This window comes from Callorhinus ursinus, unplaced genomic scaffold (genome assembly GCF_003265705.2).
Source record: "Callorhinus ursinus isolate GAN/ISIS: 27379988/994484 unplaced genomic scaffold, GSC_fseal_2.0 scaffold5, whole genome shotgun sequence".
Lineage (NCBI taxonomy): Eukaryota > Metazoa > Chordata > Mammalia > Carnivora > Otariidae > Callorhinus > Callorhinus ursinus.
The window spans coordinates 46,636,592-46,659,977 of record NW_027397067.1 but is presented as its reverse complement, the minus strand read 5'-3'; the positions used below and the strand labels follow the sequence as shown (position 1 = coordinate 46,659,977).

At 46.6% G+C, this 23,386-nt stretch overlaps 1 long non-coding RNA gene across 4 annotated transcripts in view; it reads left to right on the top strand.

Annotated features, from left to right (window-relative positions):
* Positions 1-1,692: 1,692 nt before the first annotated feature.
* Positions 1,693-23,386, top strand: part of LOC112823282 (uncharacterized) — a 109,723-nt gene continuing 88,029 nt past the window's right edge. For 3 of the 4 annotated variants that reach the window (XR_003207977.2, XR_003207976.2, XR_003207978.2), the window contains exons 1-3: positions 1,693-7,470; positions 9,189-9,360; positions 19,603-19,745. This is a non-coding gene — a long non-coding RNA (uncharacterized lncRNA). The remainder of the gene's footprint in view (positions 7,471-9,188; positions 9,361-19,602; positions 19,746-23,386) is intronic. The other variant, XR_003207979.2, reaches the window with a different exon arrangement.

Below are 23,386 nucleotides of genomic sequence, written 5' to 3'. Positions count from 1 at the left end.
ACCCTTTTATTACAATGTAGATGCTATTTACACAGTATTTACAATAGTGCACGGATAAAAATTATGGCCTATGGAGAATGATGTTTGTGTGTGTGATCCTGGTCTGTTTCCAATGGTCTTTTCAACTTACTCTACAAAAAGCAGGAGTCATACAGTAGCTCAAGAATTTGGTCAAAGTGGATTTTGTGTGTGTAACCCAGTTGCCCAGGCCACAGTAATATAGAGGTAAAAATAATGTCACTATCAGAAGTATAGCTTGGGAGTGACACCAGCAAAATGGTGGACTAGGTAGCTGTAAGCTCTTATTCCCCCAAAGAAACACATCACACACACCACACACACACACACACACACACACACAAACAAGCTGAAATTTTCAGAACCAAGTTGTCAGAACTCTAGAAAACATCCAAAGGTTTACAGCAATTAACTAAATGCAAAATCAAAAAAAGGCAACTTGACAATGATAGGAAAATTGTGTGGCATTTTTGCTTGCTCTGGCCCCACTCCCTCCCCAGTGTGAAGGTGGTCTTGAAGAGATGGCAGCCTGTGTTCCCTTTGTTCACACACTATTGTGTATGTCCATTCTATCCTGTCTGGAGGTTACCAAAAGATGCTTGTCTTAGTTTTGCCTAACTCAGACCTCAGGCCAGAAAAGCAGTGGACATTGTTTCAGAATGTTGCTGGGTGAACTAACAACCTAACTTGAAGGTAGAACAGTTGAAAGTATCCAGTCTGAGAAGCAGAAAGAAAAAAAAAAAAGAAAAGTGAATAGAACCTAAGAGACCTGTGGGACACCATTAAATGGACCAACATATGCTTTATGGCAGTCCCAAAAGGAGAAGAGAGAGAGAGAGAGAGGAGTAGAAAGAATATTTGTGGATGCCCAAATTTGATTAAAGACATGAATCTACATACCTAAGAGAAAAAGAGAATCCCAAAAGCAACAGAAGTGACTTATCATACACAAGGGACCCTCAATAAGATAAATAGTTTCTCTTCAGAAATCATGGAGAACAGAAGGCAGTGGAGTGATGTATATTTAAAGTGCTGAAAGAAAAAAAGCCTGTCAACTGAGAATTCTATATCCAGCAAAATTCTTTCAAAAAATGAAGTAGAAATTAAGACACTCTCAGATAAAAAATAGAGTTATCAACATAATAAAGGGCATTTGTGAAGAGCCCATAGCTAATAACATAGTCAATAATGAGAACTGAAAGCTTTTTCCCTAAGATCAGGAACAAGACAAGGAGGCCTGTTTTCACTGCTGTTATTCAACATTGTACTGGAAGTTCTAGCCAGAGATACTACGCAGAAAAAGAAATGAAAGGCATCCAAATTGGAAAGGAAGAGGTACAAACTATCTCTGTTTTCAGATGACATGATGCTATATATAGAAAATTCCAAGGGATCCACAAGAAAGAAAGCTACTAGAGCTAATAGACAAATTTGGCAAAGTTTCAGGGTACAAAATCAACACATAAAAAAGTTGGGCCCTTGCCTTACACCATATGCAAAATTAACTAAAAATGGATTGGAGACCTACACTCCTAAGATAACACTCTTGGAAGGAAACAGGGAAAATCATTATGATTTAATGTCACTGAACTGGACACTAAAAAGTGGTTGAAATAGCAAATTTTATATATATATTATAGATATAAATATATATAATATATACAGATATATATCTATAATATATATAGGTCTCTCTATATATATAACCAAGATTTTTAAAAAATAAATTTTAAAAAGTATAGCTGAGCTAGAGGAAGTGGATCTTTTCCTCTCTCTGAGCATATTCTCCTAAAGCATTGCCTCATCAGCATTTTATAAAAGGTAATGTTGATATAACAATTACTAGGTCAGAAGGAAAACCCAATAGAGGAAACAAAACAAGTCCACTTGCTTACCCACCAACCAATAGGACAGGTCTCACCCCCTCAGGAGACCCAACCCTTACATGGCCTAGCCCCCCAAGGCTATGGCTCAGGTGACACTCTGAGGTCCTCAGATTTTTCCCTAAATAGATCTGACATCTCTAGAAAAAATGTCTCAGGTGTGCCTAGGTCATCCCCTCAGGAACCAATGGCTGCTGTTTTCCTCTTCTTGTCTCCCTACAGTCAAGTTGGCCTTGGAGGCTACTGCACCAAGACGTTGGCTCAGTTCCTAGTGCCCAGTTCTGGACTCCAGCAGACACCCAGGGGTGGGCAGGGGCTGGGGGGAGAAGTGCCTTTTGTTCCCCTATGCGTGGTAGGTTACAAGGTGACAAATCTGACTGCCTGATATGCTCTCAAAGACCAGCAGAGATTTTAGGAAGTTTTTTTTTTTAGTTTAGTCACTCCCTCCCCTGGAGCTCAGGCAGGAGGCCATGGGGACTAGGGTAGAGGGCCCTGGTGCAAGGGAGGGAGTCAGGCTATGTGAGAGACCCAGAGCTGTGCTTGAAAATACCTGTCTCCTCCAGCTTTGACCTACTGCCCTTTATCTAACTTGGGAACTTCAATTCCCTAACTTTCGCACAAATTCTCTCCCAGGAGTAGCCTCAGATGGTTGCGCATATGTAGCTATAGTGGACTGCCCTGCCAGTCCCCCAGACTTGCTTGGACAGACCTACATCCTGGGGGGCATCTTGTGTATAATCAATTGTTAAGGTTCAGTTGGCTTCCTGTGTGCCAGGCATAGGAGTAAAAGCTGTAGACATGCTAGTCTCCTTACTTTTTTTTTTTTTTAAGATTTTATTTATTTATTTGAGAGAGAGTAAAAGAGGGAGAGAAAGCACAAGCTGGGGGAGAGGGAGAGAGGGAGAGGGAGAAGCAGACTCCCTGCTGAGCATGGAGGCTGATGCGGGGCTCGATCCCAGGACGCCAAGATCATGACCTGACCTGAAGCAGGCACTTAATGGACTGAGCCACCCAGGTGCCCCTCCTTACTTTTTCTTTAATTAAAAAAAAAAAAAATCTGATGATGTTTATGATACCTGCATGTTTTGGAAAATGTGCAATGTACATTCAATGTACATACACACAAAAATTATATGTAAGATAAAAAACTTTACCTCTATCTTACTGCTTTTTATTTCATTTAATCCTCACAACAGTGCAGGGGGAAGATCTCATTGTTTCTGTTGTCAAGGCAAGGAAACCGAGGCTCAAAGAGAGGTTATGGAGCCTGCCCAAGGTCATGCCTAGGAAATGGATTTGCACTAGGAGAGCCAGAACTCCTTCTCATAAAGCATGAATCTCCTGAAGCTGAGATTCCAGCTGCATAAGTTACTGCAGAGCGTCCGGGAAGCTCAGAGGTTTCTTTTATAATATTCTATACTCAGATCTTGTGGAATTGATGATCCTGAAAAGAAGGAAGGGACCCCAACTGTTACTAGCCACAGAAACGGCTGCTAACAACTGTGGACCTTGGGCAAGATGACTTCCTATTTTTTTTTATATTGCAAAATGATTACCGCCATAGTATTAGCTAACACCTCCATAATTTCATGTAACTACCATTTCTTTTTTGTGGTAAGAACATTTAAGATCTACTCTCTTAGCAACTTTCAAGTATATAATACAGTGTTATTAATGAGGACTTCCTGATCTTAACTATAAGGATTGGACTAGTCTAAGGACCATTAGAGATAACATGTAATATGCTTAAAGAAATGCCAGGTACTAATACATTCTTGGAGATATCGGTTGCAGGACTAAATGGATGCTCCTCACAGGTCAAACATTCCCGGATTGCTCCCTTTTGGTATCTGAATGGTGATTATAGCTGGATCACTAATATGAGGGTCAAAGTGGGAAGCATCCCATCCACATAGTCAGGCACCTGAAAATTAGAGGGGAACACACCACCAGGGCCATAGTTAGGGTAGGAGTGTTAGCCCCAACAGGAGGAGTCATTTTGCTCCTCCTAAATTCTGCAATGGTTCTTGGTTTTGCCATTTTGATGTCTATCGCTCCAAAGCCACTTTTAAGTTTTTTCCAACTCTCCCGCACTCAAGGGGCTTGGGAGTTCTCTCTGAATCACAGGCATAAAGACCTGCCAGGAAGTCCCTGAGTTGTCTTTGTGATCAATTCCTTTCCCAACCAATTTTAAATCTTCCCAGGGGCCGCTTAGTGACTGCATGAGCAGCCTGCAGAACGGGGTGCCTGGCTTTGGGTATATCTGTTCAAGGATGCCATAAACTCTCTACAGCATACCTTTCTTCCAACAATCCTCAAAGTTCACCAGCAAGCATTAGAGAACATGCCTTCCGCTTAAAAGTCACCCCCAAAAGTTGACTTGCCTTCCCAGGTTCACAATGTCACCACGAGAACAACTCCAGCCCTCACAGCCCCATGTTGAGTAGATACCCTGCCCACCACTTCCACAACAACGTGGCCAGTCTCTGACTAATCCCCACCTTACAAATGATTCATAGATAAGAACAAGCTCATTTCGTCCCGCCACCTCCGCCACTGGAGTTCTCCCCAGCATTTCTCTGCTGCAGCCAGAGCCACCAGCAGCACCCTGTCCCCTTCTCAGGGCTCAGGGACTGCACACCGGTGCCTCCCTGGCCCCTCTTGGCAAGCGTCACTGATACCAAAAGGCAGTTGGGGCAAGTTTTCAGAGCAAGGGTTTGGGACTCAGGCAGGCCGCTGATCAAGTTTGAGTTCCTTCACTTGTTGGCTGCATGGCCTTAGGTACCTTTATTTATTTCTCTAGTCCTTGTTTTCCTCATCTGTAAAACGGAAAGATAACTGTACAAATCCCTTAGGGAGATTTTGAGTGTCGAATAACATGAGGCATAGAAAGCAGGTAGCGCACAGAAAGTGCTTTCTAAGAGCTAGCTATTAGTATCACTGTTAACACCATTAAAAATGCCCGAAGACTCAGCTCCACTCAGAGGCCTTAGTAACCCAGCCCACTGTGAACGCCCCAGACTTGTGCCCAATGATCTGCTCCCGCTGTCTCACACTGCACCCCGCTTGCTCACTCCCTCCAGCGAGGTCCCAGAACATTCCATCCTTCTTCCTGACATGGCACTGGTGCTTCTCTCTGTCTAGAATACTCTTCCTATTCTTACTCTTGTCTTCTCTTTTGCCTGGCTGACTTCCCCTCTGTTAGGTCTCAGCTTAGATGCCACTTCCCAGGGAAGCCTTGCTAAGCGCTCCCAGTCTCCCCCACCAGACCTGGTTAGGTCCCTCCTTAACGCTGTTAAATGCTTTATCTCTTTGGAACACTATCCATAATTATAATCATGTCATTATGAATTTAGCCATTATTATGTGTCTATCCCCCCTCCACCATAAACTATAGTTTCCATAGGGTAGGGATTGTGTCCATCATGGAGTCCTGTCACCTAGGAAATGGCTTGGCAGGTAGTGTGAATGAATGAGAGTAAGAAAAAAAGCAAGCTGGAGGGGGCCTGGGGGAAGGGATTGGGGAGGAAAGGAAGATTCTTGGCTACAATATGAACCATTCAAATTATAGCATTCTAGATCCTGGCCACACTGACTCAGCTCACAAAACTAGGCTTCTTCTGGATCTCAGCCATCCTTGTGGAGCCTAACACCAAACCAAGTTTTTCTAGACCTTTCCTTAGAGGATTAGATGCTGCTTCTAAACTCAGCAGGCAGTGCCTAAGGTCCTGCAGGGAATAAGCTAAACTCCTTGAAACATATCCAAGCCACCTGCCTGCCTTTGCATATTCCCTTCCACCTGGGTCCTCACCATGGTGCCACATCCCCTGATTAGCCACCACCCCATGAAGGCTGCCTGGACCTCAGCTAAATTCCTATGCCCTAAAGACATAAGATGCACCTCCAGACCCCACCCAGTGAAGCCCAGGTGTGGCTGAAGCCCCAGTAGGCCTCATGCTTCTGGTTCTAGACTCTGGGGGAGACAGGGCTCAGGCTCACCATTAGAACTTCTAGGGTAGTCGAGCAGCCAAATGAACTCTCAGTGTGACATCCTGGGGTCATTTCTCACCAACTTTCCATGGAATATCACAGAAATGTGACATTTCTATAAATTTAAAAAAATCATTTGAAAAATACCAATTTTTCATAAAATGTCTTACTTGCTTAGGGGTTATCTATCATAATGATGTTAAAGCAATCCATGTGCCAACCCTACCCCTGCTCAACACACACATATTTTAGTCTTACTACACCTATGCTAATTCCCAGGTACACCTTGGTTTCTTTGGAAAAATGCATGTGCAGATTCAATCAACCAACCTAAATAACAATCCTTGCAAACTCAGTCCTTGGTGAGTAGAGGATGCCCTGCCTATGCACCAGACTGGAGGCCTCCTTACAATTAAGAATGGGAGAAATTCCAGGAAGGATATAGTTCAGGTTCAATTTTAAAGTAATAAGACCAGTTTAGGGATGTGCTTGGGGAAATGGATCGCTCGCTAGGTGGAGCTCCTTTTGTCTTCCACAATACCCCACATCCACTCCCAAGTTTTTGTTCACGCTAATTCTCCTGAATGGGTTACCCGCTCGCTTCCCCTCCCCCTGGTTAGACTCAACCCATCTTCTAGGTCCGTCCTTGAAGCTGCCTGAAAACTTCTCCAGGTTGTACCTACCTGCCCTTCTGAACTCTTGGGGGCACTTAGCCCATGTCGCTGTCTCCACATGCTCTATAATAGTCTCATATACATTTCTCCAAATCACATTATACACTCCTCAAGGGCAGTGGCCATGCCTGGTGCCTCCCCGGGGGCGGGGGGGAGTTCATATTGATACTCACAAATCCTTGATCCTTTTATGGAACTGACGCTGAAATCCTGGCCATGTCCTACCCCTCTCTCTCATATATGCTCTAGCCCTCTACCTCACAGAAAATGGGGAGAATGTGATGGGACTAGCCCAGAACAGCCTGGGATTATAGACGTCAACAGAAGGTATGGTTGTTTATATCCACCAAGGTTTCTGCTCGTGTGGGGAAACCACGTGCTTTTTAGGAAGGAGGATATCCTATTAGAGCAGCAAGCTCAGCCAGGGGCTGTGTGGGGAGACAGGTTGAGAGGACAGTCAGAGAGGCTAAGAGCAGGCCAAGGTACTCTGCATAAGAGAAGCTGAGGGAGATACCCTCCGGAAGGAATCTGACATATCAGAAGAGGCTGGAAAGAGGAGGTCGTTGGAAGGACAACCTGTGTGGCTACAGGTACAAAAACAGGGAGAGGACCAGGAAGAAGAAGACAAAGAAGGAGACATAGAACAGCCATCATGAGGAGTGAAACTTTGGGGTAAAGAAGGACATGTTTAAAAACAATTTTGAAGAGTTGTGCCATGTGACATAAAGCCTCCTCCATCCCTCCCTCAGAAACCTGCCGTTATATCAACACTGCTCCCTGATGTTTTCAGAATCAGGTGATTTTCAAAATCATTTTTTCAGTAGGGCAACGGGTACGGCAGTTCTCACAGTGGATGCGGGGTGAATGCACGGAAGTCCAAGGAAACCCAGCTTGGGGACAAATGGGTAATGTTCTCGTCCTTCCTCCCTCCCTCCCTCCCTCCCTCCCTCTTCTTTCTTTCTTTCTCTCTTTCTTTCTTTCTTTCCCTCTTTCTTTTTTTTGAAGGTGTCAGAGTCATTCTTTATGGGTACAAAGACTAAATAAGAAAAATACAATTTGAGAAAATGAAAAACAAAAAAGGCATCCTGAGTCTCACTAGATTAATACTGTTTTTCCTTATTTTTTTCAAACCCTGGTTGAACTTTTGAGAAATGTGTTCTCAACCTAAACCCCAAATAGACCTCTGAGACAAAGGAGAATCCCCATCTTTGGCAACTTATGTTGTACCCACGGACAGCTGATTGCTGCTTACTTGTGGCTCAATTAACAGAAAAAAAAAAAAAATCCAGCGGTTCTGAAGTGTTTTCCTGTGTCTTCTCGGGAAGACCAAATGTTGAGAAGGAGCTTCCCACCTCTGTGGGACAGCATTTGGCCCCAGCAGCCGCACCCCGTGGGCTACACAGCATGCTCACACTTACCATCTAATTTGAGAAACTGGAGCAAGCCAAGAGCAACAGATTGTGATTTGTGGGTGTCAAACACGCCAGAAAGTGGTCAGCGTGTAGGCGACAGATGGGAGAGGGTGGTATTCCTTTGCCGGTAGAGGGGAGGGCTGAAGGCCTCCTCCATTTAGAAACCTGTGGATTTTCCCTGCGAAGGAGACCTGGCCACGCTGGGGTGGCCCTCAGGACAGTCTGAGTGTACAGGCCTCGGAGCCGGAAGGTCAGGCGTGGTTACAATAAAAATAAACTGTTGTGATGAGAACCCTGGCTCAGTGCACACTTTTGTGGCCTTGGACTGAAGACACCGGCCACAGTATGATTTGCATTCACCAAAAATAGTCATTTCAGCATCTGAGAGTGAGGTTGTGAAGGAAGAGCCAAGCTCCATTTCTCACTCTCTAGCTGCTATTTTTCTCCATGGGACCAAACACATCACCACAGTCCTTGTTCTTGCTTCAATCACACCTGCTCAGGCTTGGGTACCTTCACTCAACAAAAGTTTATTTAGGACCATTTATGCACCAGACATTGTGCTAGACACTGGGGATTCCACAGTGAACAAATTACACGTGGCCCCTGCCCTCAAGGGCCTGAGAGTCTTGTTGGGCATGTATGAGTTTCCCGGGGCTGTCCTAACAAAGCACCACAAACGAGGGGGCTTAAAACAACAGAACTTTATTGGCTTACAGTTCGGGAGGCCAGAAGTCCAAAATCAAGGCTTTGATGGGGCCGTGCTCCTTCCAAAGGTTCTAGTGAAGAATCCTTCCTTGTCTCTTTCAGCTTCTGGTGGCTGTGGGCAATCCCTGGCAATCGCTGGTGTTCCTTGGTGTGTAGATGCTTCACTTCAGTCTCTGCCTCTGTCTTCATGAGGTCTTCTCCCTGTGTGTCTGTGTGTCTGTGTCCAAATTCCTTCTTCCCTTAAAGACAACAGTCATATTGGATTTAGAGCCCACCCTAAACCAGTATGATTTCATCTTAACTAATTACTTCTTTAAAGACACTACTTCCCAAAGAAGGTTACCGTTCCAGGTGGACGTGAATTTGTGGGGGGAGGGCACCTGGTGAACCGGGTGTCAAATGACAAACCAGTGAACACAAATAAAAAGATAAGGGGCAGGATTATATGGCAGGTGCTAACCTGGTTGTTTTCTGTATATTTCCATTCCACCTCCTTCTCCCAGGCACGCCCAGTCAGCCTACACCATAGCGGAAACAAGAGCAAAAGGAGAAAGCACATGGGGTGCCCCAGGAAGATTCTTGGATGCATGCAACTTACAGAGTCTGCTTTTCCTCTCCCAGCGAAGAGCCCAGATATGGCAGGGCCTGGAGAAAGGAGAATAAGAAGATAGGCTGGTAACAAGAACAAGAAGGGGGTGTGGGCAGGACTTCAGACTGGGAGAGGAAGGGGCACCTTCTTTGGGGAGGCCAGGGAAGTGAGAGGCTGAGCCCTTCTTGAGTGTGACCCCCCCACACACACATGCGCACATGCGCGCGCGCGCACACACACACACACACACACAATTCTCCACCTCATCCAGAGTCCGAGGCACTTGTAAGTGCCTCTAAACCAAAGGGAGGAGACTTGGACACCTCTGTGGGGTGGGGCAGTAGGAGGAATGGAATAGAACCAACTGGAGTTTCTGTCTTAGCTGAGGCAGTAGACACACCACCACTCACTGTCTCTGTAATTGCAGATGGTGATAGGAAGGGCAGGGGGGTCCTGGCACAGAATAACAAAGGGGGCTGCTTTCAACTGGGGCCTGAAGAAGTCACTGCTAGGATGGGACATGAGGATGGGAAGAAGCTCACAGGCAGGGGGCAGGGCTGGGGACTTTTCTGGCAGAGGGCCCAGCTGGTGCGCAGGCCCCCAGGGGGAAAAGAGCTAGGTACTCTCGGTCTTCTGGATGGAGCCCCTGCGCATCAGGGAAGCAAGCGAGAGAGAGAGAGAGACACTAAATGGGGTGAAGAGGGAGGCAGGGGCTGGAGCTGCAGGCCTGGCAAGTCCCAGTAAGGAATTTGGAGGTCAAATCAGCAGGACTGGGTGATGGAATGATGGCAGGTGGGGGAGAGGGTGTCAGGGGTCTGGATAAGAAAAAGAAGCTACACGAATGACTCAGAGGTGGAAGTAGGAGGAGCAAGTTTGGGCAGGAGGGGTTGGAGCATTAACTTGGGGGCATGTGGAGTTTGAGAACGCTTCTAGGTGGTCATGTGGAAATCCCAAGAAGGCAGATGAATGGCTGGGTCTGAGCTCAGAGAGAAATCAGGCTGAAGACATAAAACATAAACGTGGAAGTTACCGCAGGGGTGTCAACGAGGGTAAACCCATCCAGGTCAGCCGTGTGGCAGAGAGGAGAGAATCGGAGGCTTTATTTTGAATAAAATGTAAGCATTTTTCCCAAATTACAAAAGCAGAACATATTCATTATAAAATGCTGGAAATTCAGACCAGCAGTAAGAGGGTAAAAAGAGGAACGTTTGCCCCAAACAGTGTACTGTAAACATGTATATATGTCAATATATATCCTACAACAGGGTGGTGTGCAGCTGGGGGGGGTTGCATTGCAAGAACATGGAAGTCGTTCCTGATGGTCTCCCATTATAAACAACACTGCCATGAACAAGCTTATAATCTTTGTATATATCCTTTCATTACTTCTATAGGATAAATGACCTTGAAAATCATAAGAGGTTTATGTTTTCTGTGGGTTTTGATCATTGTCACCACATTGCCCTCCAAAAGAGCTGGGTCTATTTATGAAGTTATAGGTGTGGTTGGATCACGAGGAACACAGACGGGCCAGTTTCCCTCCCATCTCCCACCACTACCCACAGGGATGAGCAAGTCCAAGGGGTGGAGGTTGTAGTCCCAGGGAAACGCTCCAGAGCACATGTCTGCATGAGCTTTCAGGCACTGAATGTTCCCGAAAGGAGTGATTCTCCTGTGTGCCAAGAGTGACGTCAGGAAGCTCAGGGCTACCAGATGGACGGAACTTACATGAATGCAGGTGGGCCAATGTTGCTTGTGCTGATGGGTGACGTCAGAGAGAGCTCTGGGTTTAATAGGCAGCCCTTACACCTTCCTTCAGGCTCGCAGCCCCACACAGGTGCAGCCTGACAGCGCCCAGTGGGGCTGCTGAGACCATGACCGGAGAGCACAGGCACCTGCTTTGGTGCTCAGCACATGCACCCTGGCACGTTTCCTCTTCTCGCCCCGTGGTCTGTCTTCAGGCGATGGCCACCTGGAGAACACATCTCTGAGGCTCTCCCTCCCTCCCTGCTTGGCTCGGTGTGTCTCTCACCCGCTGGGGATCTCACTCCCCAGTAAAGGACTTGCCTTTGAGTCTGTTTGTTAGGCTCTGCGTTGGGGCAAACTCAGGCTAAGACAGCGGCTTCCAGTTGTGCGACCTTTGAGAGAGTGCCTTAATCTCACTAATCGAAACGTTCTCATCTTCGAAACGGGAGTGCTTCCTGGGGTAGGCAGATTAATACCCCTGCCCCCCAAAGGTGCTTGCATCCTGGTCCCCGGAGCCTGGAAATATGTTAGATTATGGCGAGGGGAAGTTGAATTTGTAGATGGAATTAAGGTTGTTAATCAGCAGACCTGAAAATAGGAAGATGATCCTGGGTAATCCAGGTGGACCCAGTGTAATCAAAGCGTCCTCCTTAAAAGTGGGAGAGGGAGGCAGGAGAGGTAGCCACCGAGGAGAGCCACACAGAGGTGCTGCATGGAGGGCTTTGAGGCTAGAGGAAGGGGCCCTGAGCCAAGGAATGCGGGCAACCTCTGGAAGCTGGGCAAGGCCCAAAAACGGATTCTCCCCTAGAGCCTCTGGAAAGAATGCAGTCCTGCTGCCACTTTGATTCCAGCCCCAGGAGACGTGTGTGAGCCTTCTAACCTTCAAAACTGTAAGGTAATACATTTCCCTTAGTTAAGGCACTAAGTTTGCAATGATTTGTTATAGCAGCAAATAGAAAACGAAGACACTTAACTGCATGTGACAATTTTAGGAGCTGATGTGTGTAAAGTACTCAGCTCAAGGCCTGGCGTGGAGGAAATATGTTACTGCTGTTATTGTTTGGTAGCAACTAACCCTCTTCTACATTGAGGTGACACCTGAGTGCCAGCCCTCGTGATTTGGGATGAAAACCTAGTCCTTTAAAGGGCACACAAGTGATACTGATGTACATCCAGGACCTGGGACCATGCCTTTGAGCCCCAAACGATAGCCTTGTGGCCACCAGCACCACTCAGCCCCTGACCATTGGCACCCTGGTCCTTGCCCCATCCCAGGCTGCAACCCAGCCAACCCCCCACCCCATGAAAAAGAGCCAGAGCCAGAAATAGCAGCCCCATCCCTCAGTCTGAAAATGCACTCCTGCCAATTTGGTATTTTTGTCACTGTGCATGCCTCCTATTCTGCATTTAAAATATGAAGACACTTTTTCAGGCCACATCAATATACTAGGCCATCTTCTACTAAGATGGGGTCCTGGACCAGCAGCATCAGCATCACCTGGAACTTGTTAGAAATGCAGTCTCCATCCCATCCCAGACCTATTGAATTAGAAACTCTGGGGTGGGGCTCAGCAATCTGTTTTAACAAGGCCTCCAGGTGATCCTGATGCATGGAAGATTTGAGAACGGTGGCGCTGCGCTGGGCATTGTACCAGATGCCAAATGCAGGCTACCACCTGCCAGGTGGACTATGTGTCTACCACCTGGACTGCCAGGTGGATTGGGCCGTACCTTTCACATCCTGTCTATTCCTACCACCCCCCACCCCCACAGGTCTGTCACACAGGATATAAACCTTATTGGTTAAATCAATAAATATTGGGTACCTACAGTATGCGAGGCACTGAGCTAAAAAGTGGGGTGCAGGGGGGGAACAAGCCAGCTTGGGGCCTTTCATGGAGCTAAAAGAGAAGACATTTAACAAATCATTCCCCAGTCATACCTCACAGGGTACAGTTTGCAGAGTTTTGTTTTTTTAAATCCAGGCTTCTCAAGCTTTAATGTGCAAACTAGTCACCTGGGGTCTTGCTGCAATGCAGATGCTGCTTTGGTAGGTCTGGGGCCGGGCCTGAGAGCCTGCATTTCTAAAAGGCTCTCGGGTGGTTCTGAGATGGCTGGCCTGGCAGCCACCAACGCCTTAAGCCTCTTAGGGCGAGTTCCTATCCCTTATCCCGTTTAAGTCCCCGGTTTTGCTGACAAGCAAAGGTGGCAGGAATTAGAGCCTTATTTGCCCGTCAGGAGAGCCAGGTCCTGAGCCTTCGCCATGTCGAGGGCTGGCACCCTAGAACCCAGGAGCTTCTCGGGCCGGTTATCGGGAAGGCCTGGCAGTGGGGACAAAGGACAAAGGCAGCTCCCTGATTAACTGCGGGCACTCGGGGTTTATCACAGGACCGCAGAGCTCTCCCCGCCCCGGGCCTGACAGCTGCAACTAGAAAACAGATGTGAATTTGCAATGGTGTCCGAGGGAAAATGCGCTCTTGGGCCAGCACTGAATGATAAGGAAAGCCGCACTCCCCAGTCGCCGAGGGGAAAGAACACCAGAGCTTCGCAGCGCCCCTCACTCCCCCACTTTTTTAAAAAACAAAAGCCTCCCAATCTCCTTCCTATAGCAAAGGGAAAAGGGGGCGCAGGCTTTTCTTGGCCTGTTTCCAGCCAGGGCAGCTGGAGTCTATTGGACACATTCAGTCACTCTTTCCTGAGACAGGCTGGCTAAAGGCTGCCTTGCATTCAAGACCGCTCTTTCCCCTGGGGGGCCTCTCCCTTTGAGGCTGAGGAATGCCCCCACCACGGACCACTGCTATCTGTCTTGTCCCCTGTTTCTTGCCTACAGTGAGCGTTCTCCAGGTTTGGGAAGGTGGTAGGATTCCAAGGGATTTAAGGGATTCTTTCTTTTGGAGGTTCGACCCCGCATCCTATCAAGCCTAATTAGCATCCATATCTCATGTATTCAACATTTGGCCAATTTGAACAAGTGACTATTTTGGCTGTCAAAAGTACGATCTGAGTCTTATTAGTCTGCTTTTGAAATGAGTCGCCTACAAGGAATACATCTAATTCACAACTGGTCGTGATTTCTCAACAATTGTTATTGCAAACTAGAAAATTTTTTGCAAAGTAAGGAAAGCAAGCCTTAATTGTTTTTGAACACCATGAATTTATGAATCCCAAATTTAACTATTTATGAAGTTTAGCATGATATTTTTGTGGGCATTTAATCAAACTTTCATTAATTTCAATTTTGCCCCTTTTCCTACTTTGGAGTTCCCTACATGGTTTTTGTTTTTTTGTTTTTTTTTTTTTTTTTTTTTTTGAGTCTTAAGCATTTCTGTAGGCTCTTGAAGGTACTTAGCAGTTGAAACAGCCCTGGATGAGGAAGGGGGGGCTGCTGGTGGGAATTTGGGCAAAGGGTGGATGCCACCTGAGGGAACCACTTACCAGCGCTATGGGTCTTCACATTTTGCTTGCTTCTGCATTTTCCTACCTCCAAGGATCCGGCTTCATCCAAGAATCTCATTGCCATGGTGCTGGGGAAATCTCAAACGGTGGAGAAGGCTAGAGAGAATCATCAGGTTCAGGGGCTTTGTTAAAATTGACTAAATTTTAATTATAGAAAGTGTGGAGAGTAGTGGGCAAGGGGAGTGCCGTCCAGTCTGGAATGAAAAGGGCCACCAAGAGTGAGGGGATGGGACAGGGTGGTAGTGGGATGGGGGCCTGGGAGCCGGGGCAGCTCTGTGAAGGCCCTGTGTGTGGGGTTAGTCCCTGTAGACTTAGGCACTGGATGGTCTTTCAGTCCTGGCTTATCTTCCCTTTGTCATGTGACCCTGGGCAAATCACTTCATTTCTCTGTGCCTTCGATTCATCTGTATAATAAGATCATTCTAATGTCTGTCTCCTAGAGCTGTTGCTGGAACTGAATGAGCTACTGTCCGTAGAGTGCTTAGCATAGTGCTCGGTATACACTAGATGCTCGAGTGTTGTATGCATATATGTATGTATGTTGAATTCTATCAAAATAATAGCTATTTTATATTCTTTTGGGTGGGGGTCACTCTCCGTGTCTCTGCCCCCTTATGGTACAGGACTCCAGTCCTAAGGGAGGAGAAAAGGCTTCTCCCCCCCCCCTCCTGATTGCTCCAGTGCAGGTTAGGTCCCTCAGGCACCCACAGTTCTTACCTGCTTAGGGGTAGATTCAGCAGCAAACGCGGGCTGAGGGAAGATTTTTCGGAGAGAAAAGTTAAAAGAAAATGACAATCTGCATTTGTAAGCTTCCCCCCCCAACCCCAAGAAACATTAAGGGTAACGAGGTGGCAATTACAACAAATGTATTGGGCTAGTGATTCTTAAGCCCTCAAACCCACGTGTGCGTTGGAACAGCCCCAGAGTCTGCCACGAGATTCTGGGAGAGGAGGGAGGAGGGTTTCGAGGGCGGTTTTAGGAGGCAGGCTAGGAGGTGACTGGCATGGCCCTCACCCACCATTTCATCGGCCAGACTCCGGCACACACCATCTCTGAGTGTGGGGGGGGGGGGGCTGAAAATTGGCTCAACCACGTTGCCATGAGGGCATCCGCCAGCTGCTGTGACTTTAATGCCCATCGAAGTTCAAGAACTGCTCTCCTGGGGCAGAAGGCAACACTGAAGTCTCAAAGACTGAAGAGACAGAAGGGAACAAAGCCTATCTGACGGTGGAAGAGAGGCTTACGGTTCGCCGCATTACCCCCTACCACCACTTCAGTGTTCCCGATGAGGTATCACAGGCTCCCACTTGCCCTTCAAAGTCCTCCGGCCCCTGTGCGGCCTCCCCTTCCCCACTCGGCAGCCTGGTTTCTAGTGTGCCTGCGTGTCTCTCTTCTGCTGTAGGCCAGGCTTTCCACGTAGTCAGCCCCAAATCCCAAGTGTCTGACAGGGTGCTTGGCACAGGGTAATAGGTGTTGGTTGGACGTAGTTGCACAGGACCTAGATGCGGCGTTAAGAGCACAGGTTCTGCCTCGCAGTGGGTGATCTTGGACCGGTTCCCTGGCCTCTCAGTGCCTGTTTCCTTGTTTATAAAAGAGGGTTCATGAGCGCAAACACTTCACATGCTTGTCGCGAGGCTTAGAAGAGCACCTGACTCAGTGAGTCCGGGGTAAATAGTGTCGCTATTTTTGTTAGTAAGACAATAAGAAACCCCACACTTGGAAGGATGTGAGGACAGAAATGTGCAATCACAAGCAGGGACTGTTTGCACACAGCACAGGGGGTAAAGGAGGAGTCGGATGGAGAAAACTTTCCCCACATACCCTGGCTAGGAAAGTTCAAAGCAAGTAAACATCAGAGGGTGACATTTAACTTCTCACAGAGCAAATGGAACATCACCTTCTCGCCCTGTGCAGGCTGGGGCAGGAAATGGGTCCGTCATTGCTGAGCACAGGGGACTTAAGAGTCCCACGGTGCCAAGGCGAGGCTGGTGTTTTGAAGAGGGAATGAGGGGGTGTGTGAGAGACGGAGACACACGTGGGGTATCTGAGATCCACCGGATAACACTCGACATGGTCCTCGGACCACAGGTAGCTGCTTTATTGCATCAACATTTCCATAATTCAGACGATCTCTTGCAGCAGCTGCATGATTAGATGTCAAAGATTTGGAGGGACCTGAAGATCTATTTGGAAAAACCCCGCATGAGAAGACTAAGAGGGAGGTAATGCCACAAACTTCAGTTCAGTCGCTCAAGGCTTAGGCGTAGCTCTCCTGAGAATACAACGCCGACCACTTCTGAGGACACCAGGACTGGATGTTTAATCTGCGCATTACCTGGGCCTGGCTGGCTCTTTCTCCGTTCGTTAGCCCCTCTCAGAGGGTGATCAAGAGACAGAAAACACGAGATACCTGTTACTCAGATCTGATTAAAAGGAAGGAAATCGTTTGAGCCGGCGCTCCAGAAGAGCCCAGGTGAAATGGGCTAAGGCTCAGAAGAGCTCCAGGATCCCATCCATTGTTAAGACCCTAGGATTTGAATCCTGCCCTCCACATGCTGTGGTCCCTCCCTCAGGAAAGGGAGTACCGTGTGCTGTGCTTGCTTGGCTTTCTTTGAGACCAGTCTGACCTTTTGTGAGCTATGTGATCCCAGTTAGAAGAACAGTCCATGGTTAAAGATCTTTTCGCATATTCGCCACCTCCTGGCAATGCATCTCTATCATTTTGCGGTCAGAGAATCCATCCTTGTATGAAGGCTTTACCATTACAGTGCAGACTCCTGGCATGTCTTCTGGCATTTACCTGTTACGATTGAGGGTTACCTTAGGAATGGAGGGATCTGGGAAATGGGATGGAGACTATGGGGGGTGGTGAGGTGGGTACAGGGAAATGAACGCTGTAGAGAGGAGTGAGGGGAAGCCAGAGTGGCCAAAGCCCAGGCTTCTGTCTCTGTTTAAACTCCTTGTACAGCATTCTACTGCCCAGAACATGACCCCCACACTGTTCACCATGGCTTCGATCCCCTGTGAATTCCACCCTCATTCTTTGCCACTTCCTATTCACTGCTCTGAACCCGCACTGGTCTTCCGTTTCTTGAATGTACCAAGCCCTTTGCCGCCTTTCCACGTGTCCTAGCCTCTGCCTGGGAAACCCTTCCTGCTGTCCATCAGAGAACAGACTCCTCTGAGGTTTGCTCTCTCCTCTTGAGAAGAGGGGGCATTTCTGCCACCAGAAGGGATCTTACTATGTTGATTACTATTGTCCCCTTGGCACCTGGCTCATCTATATAGTTCCCATTCAAGTAGTTGTTGAATGAATACATTTGTTTCATGGTTCGGTTGGGCAAGCCCCACGGCTCAGTTCCCGGTAGGATCAGGCTTGGTGAGTGGGCTGAGTTTCTATAACAGGCTCCCTACCAGGTTCCAATTTTGGTGAAACTATCTTTGTGGGCACAAATGAGTGTGCTTGCCACTCCCGATTCATGTCTCCAGTTACCCAGCTGTGGATCATGGTGCTGGGCCCACGGAAGACCGCCTCGTCCCCCATTCACTTTCCATCGCCTGCAGCCAACAACGGAAAGGACAAGTGTTCAGTGGGAACAACCGAGTGCTACCGAGTTAGGAACCTTCGGGAAGGGAACTCATGAAGATAGGACCTCAGGGTTACAGATGATTCAATATTCTGGCTGATGTCTCTGTTACACTGAAGTTCCAAATAAATTCTGAGCATCAGGAGTGAAGTGAGAGTAAGACGGCAACTAAAGTTCTCACATAGAAAGCAATTTTCCTCTTCTGGGATCCAGAAACACTTTCCACCCTGTGTATCCTGAAGGTAGAAAGCAGGGCTGCCATCCCATGGTAAAAAATGTGAGTAACCTTCACACAAGATGTGTTAGACCCAGAGGAGTCAGCCTCATTAAAAGAATCTATAAAGAGTATACTTCTCACCTATTTTTGCCCACTCTGGGTCCCAGAAAATTTATAATTTAAAAAAATTGTTTATAAACTTAAAATTTATAATCACTGTTAAATCCTCTTGCATATTCTTATTTTTGTATACATGAATGTATATATATCAGAATACATATATGTATATATACAATAAATACACCTACACTATATGTAAGAATAAGAATATACAAGAGGATTTAACAGTGGTTATTTCTGAGAGGTCAGGAGTATAGGTAGTTTTGGGTTTTTTTCTTAGATTTTTTTTTTTTTTGAAGTTTCTAAAATGAACATGCTTGGGGCACCTGGGTGGCTCAGTTGGTTAAGCGACTGCCTTCAGCTCAGGTCATGATCTCGGGGTCCCAGGATCAAGTCCCACATTGGGCTCCTGGCTCAGCAGGGAGTCTGCTTCTCCTTCTGACCCTCCCCCCTCTCGTGCTCTCTCTCTCTCTCTCTCAAATATTTTTTTAAAAAAATGAACATGTTTTACTGCTAGAATAAGAAAACAATGAAAATAATTTTTGATAAAACAGTATGTTCTCATTAAAGAAAAAATGGCAAAATATAGAATTACAAAGGAAAAATTACTCAAATCAATTATATTCACATTTGGGGTTTTTAAAATTTAGTCTTTTGAAAAGTAAAATATTTTCTATAATTTAGCATAGTTATAATTCTATATATAAAATATTTTTGCCTCCATTTTTAAAGTCCTTTCATTGGAAACACCTTCCAAGCTGTTACTAATCATGGCAACATTATTTTAACTTATGAATGATATTCTAAATACTGAGTTATTATAGTTTGACTTGTTTCTCATTATGGAACATGTATGTTTCCAGTGTTTCACAGTTACAAGCTGCCCCTAGCATGCCATGCCATAGAATTTCGATTTCATTCTGAAGGCAATGGCAAGTCGCTGACAGATCTTAAGCAGCCAAGTGTCATAATCAAGTTTTCATTTCAGAAAGATCTGGCCAAAAAAAAAAAAAAAAATCTGGCTGGCTCACCTTCGGGGTGAGGCTGAAGGTAAACAGAACTGGGCTGAAGTGGAAACCTCCCTATCTCTCACTTCACAGAAATCTATACCTACTGTTCCAGATCTTGCCTTCACTTTACATGGGGTTATAAAATTGTCGAGCATTGTGGAGATCTAGGAGTCCAACTTCCCTATTTTACAGATGGCTTCTTGAAGGTTGCATGAAGATGCAATGAGGCACTGCCACTGGAACGCAAGGCATTTGATTGTAGTCTCCTGCCCTTCACTAGAGTCAACCATAGCAAATGAGAGGACCAAAATGTCCTTTGGATACTCCGAACTGTGGTAAGTCAAAGAGGAGTTTATAACTAAGTAGCAAAGGCAAGGATCTATGATGGTGGCGGTGATTCTTCACAAAGGCCAAATACTCCCACCACTGTGATCTCCTCTGATCTTTGAAATTAATAATGCCCCTGATCTACTTCCTAGCTGGGCATCATGTGAGATATTTTATATACATTATTTCATTTAATTGACCTACAGCCCTATGAGATTGGTATTCTTCCCATTGTACAGATGGGAAAACTGTGGCTCAGAGAAATGAAAGGACTTGCCTAAGCAAATGAGGAAGTTGGAATTAGAACTCTGTTCTTTTGTGTGTGTTTTACCAGGATTTCTTCCAGGACTAACCAGCCATTCAGACAACACTTTCCTCTGGCAGGTAATTTAAACAATTGAAGGGCAGGGCTGAAAAGAAGGGAGGCAGACTGGCTGGCCAGGCTGGGCACATGGCTATTGAGAAGGGGGTGGCCACTCCTTCCAAAGATGACCCCCGTGAAGGACATACAGGGTAGAGGTAGAGCTCCACACAGCAACATTCTCCACAGATAACCGTGGCCATAGCCAAAGATCACCAAAGAGGTACAGGACTGTTTAGTCAGAGCCACACTTGTGGACCTAATCGTTAAGAATGCCGTCTCCAAGGGGCGCCTTTGTGGTTCAGGTGATGAAGTGTCTGCCTTCGGGTCAGGTCATGATCCCAGGGTCCTGGGAGGGAGCCCGACATCAGGTTCCCTGCTCAGTGGGGAGTCTGCTTCTCCCTCTCCCTCTGCCCCTTCCCCTCCCCTTGCTCATGCATGCACCCTCACTCTTTCTCTCTCATAAAATCTTAAAAAAAAAAAAAAAATGCCATCTCCAACTCAAAGGGTTACAAGATATGACAGGAACATGAGCCATTAAAAGAGAGAAAACTTTTTAAACCTTGAAATCCTCTAAAAATCGATCACTTCTTACAGGCTCCTATCAACCTAAATCTAAACACTTGTTGCCATAGGCAACAGAGTCTGTGGATGATCAAAACTGCCCAACGCCGATGCGCTCTGGAAATGTGATAACAAGCATTTGTTACTGGGTTATTCTGATGCGAGCTTATTTGGAACAGCTGTACCTATTCTAAAGCATAACAGCAGCCCATAATTTACCAGCCATGATTGGTTTACTGGGAAAAATGCAGGGCACCAAGAGAATAAATGTCATTCATTTTTATTTCCTGCCATAAACAAACCATAAGTATAACAGTTTGACACAACCGTGCTGGAGATCTCCTCCTCTAGCTTAGTGAGATGGAAGGAAAGTGTGATGGGTTACCCAAAGCACTGAAAGTGAGGAAACGTAGCTCCTTCTTGAAACAAAAAAAAACCTCACCCTTATTCAGTGAAGGAGAAAACCAAGGACCACCTAGAGTGCTGGTTTGTATTTCGATTCAATCACTATTACGAACTGAGGTTTCTCAGTGTCATTGGTTTTGCTCACAATGTGACAATGGGTTTTCTCTTCCCCATCCCACTCCCAGATGTCAGCTCACCCTTCTACTTCAGGTGATTCAAAAAATCACCTCCTCCCAGAGGTCCTCACTCGTTGTCTAAAATCCCCTTAACACTACTTGTCCTTCCTGCTTTTTAGCTGCTTAGCATTTATTACTATTTCATATCCTCTAGGTTTTACTTATTTTGGTTATGTTGATGGTTTTGTTGATATTTAGATGATTATGGTTTTCTCCCTCACTAAAATATAAGCTCCATGAGAGCAGCGATCCTCATCTTTTTTTGTTTTCTTCTGTTTCCCTGAATTTTGAGCACAGTGCCTAGCACATAGTTGGCTCTCAATACATTTGTTGAACAGATGAGTGAAGGCATAAATCAATTTCTTCAAGAAGGTCACTGAGAAACTCCAAAGGTGTGTGACTAGGTGGTGATGGACAAAAATATCACTTATTTTGTTACTAAAAGATCAGTCATTAGCCTTTATTATCGACCAGACACTGGCCACGAGCTGTCCATGTCTATGGTAGAAGACCCAAAATGTTATTTTTTTTCCAAAGATTCCATTCAATTTTTGATAGAGACACAGCGAGAGAGGGAACACAAGCAGGGGGAGTGGGAGAGGGAGAAGCAGGCTTCCTGCAGAGCAGGGAGCCCGATGCGGGGCTCGATCCCAGGACCCTGGGACCATGACCTGAGCCGAAGGCAGACGCTTAATGACTGAGCCACCCAGGCGCCCCCAAAATGCCATTTTAAAAGATGGCTGCAAGTTGTACCCCTTGCTCTAGGGGAGTGAGGACGGAGTTCGTCCTCAGGATGAAACCGCCCTGCTGTTGAGAAAATAATCAGGGGCATGCTGGATGTGCAAAAATGAGGGGATCTTCGTAGATGAAGTTAAATCATGACTATGACTTCCTTGGAGAGTGTTTTTGGTCATTTCTGTGAAGGAATTCTCAGTCTCCTCTCACAGATGTTTGAGCTAGGTGAGGGAGGAATTCTGGACTTGAGAGTTAATGGAGATTGGAGAAGGAACTTGGTGGAGGGAAGAGAGACCCCAGAATCATGACGGCCAGCTGGTGTCCAAGAAGGGAGACCCCTGACGCGGGGCTCCTTTTAATGGGGCTTGACTCAGGCTTGCAGTGATGTCTGAGACCTAATTTTAAGTTGCCCAGCAACAAGCCCATCCTTCTGCAAATCTTGCACAAGACTAGTGTACATACTGGTAAATAGCCCCTTGTCCTGTACCTTCTCTCCCAGTTCCCACCACCATTGCCTTAAACCCCCTGGCCCCAAACCCATGACCCCTTGACCTCCCCAATGGTCCAGACACAGCAGGGACCCATTAGGGCTGATTGGCCATTCCATGGGCCACAGCAGTTGTTAATATTTTGACTCTCACCCCTGCCTCCACACACACCAGCTGGGCTCTGGGTGTGAGTGGGGAATAAAGGAGGGGGCTGTGTCCACAGCTGGGTTGAAGCCGAGCAGAGAGAGCAGTAGTGTGAGAAGTGAGGAGACACCTGAAGGCAGAAAACCAGACGGTGCCGTGAGGTGGGAGGTGGGGGCGAGGGACAGGCAACATCCAGGGCACACAAGCACTTGCCAGATCCCTTCAGAAATATCCAGAGGGATCCGGTTTCCTGCAGTCAGAGCAAGAGTTCAACCTATAAAATTTGAGTATTGCAAAAATGAGCTTATAGAGGTCTGGGAAACTTGGGGATACTGAGATCACATAACAGACTGAAAGAATGGCCCTTCCCATGCTAATTCTGATAGTTTCAATTTTATAACAAAGAATAGTTTGTGTCAGCAAAGAACAGGCTGAACGAAAACAGCATAATTCCCCCCCGTATTTAATCAGATGTTTAACCGTGCAGGGGGCATGAGTGGCAACGGCTGACTCCAGGGCGCCGGCTTCAAATCTGAGCCAGTCCACAGGCCTGAGCATCCCAGGGAGGAGCACGGGTACCCGGTCTGTGACTCTGCTCAGCTCCAGCAGTCTCGTCTTCTCTTAATATCAAGAAAATTAATGGGAAACTATGAGGCAGAAATACAAGCAGTCACTTTCCCGGAGGCCCAAGCAAACACTGTTGGGAGAGAGAGGGCATTGTCCTACCACCCTCGTCGTCCCACACTTTGATCGGCTTTTGTCCTGGAGTTCTCTCT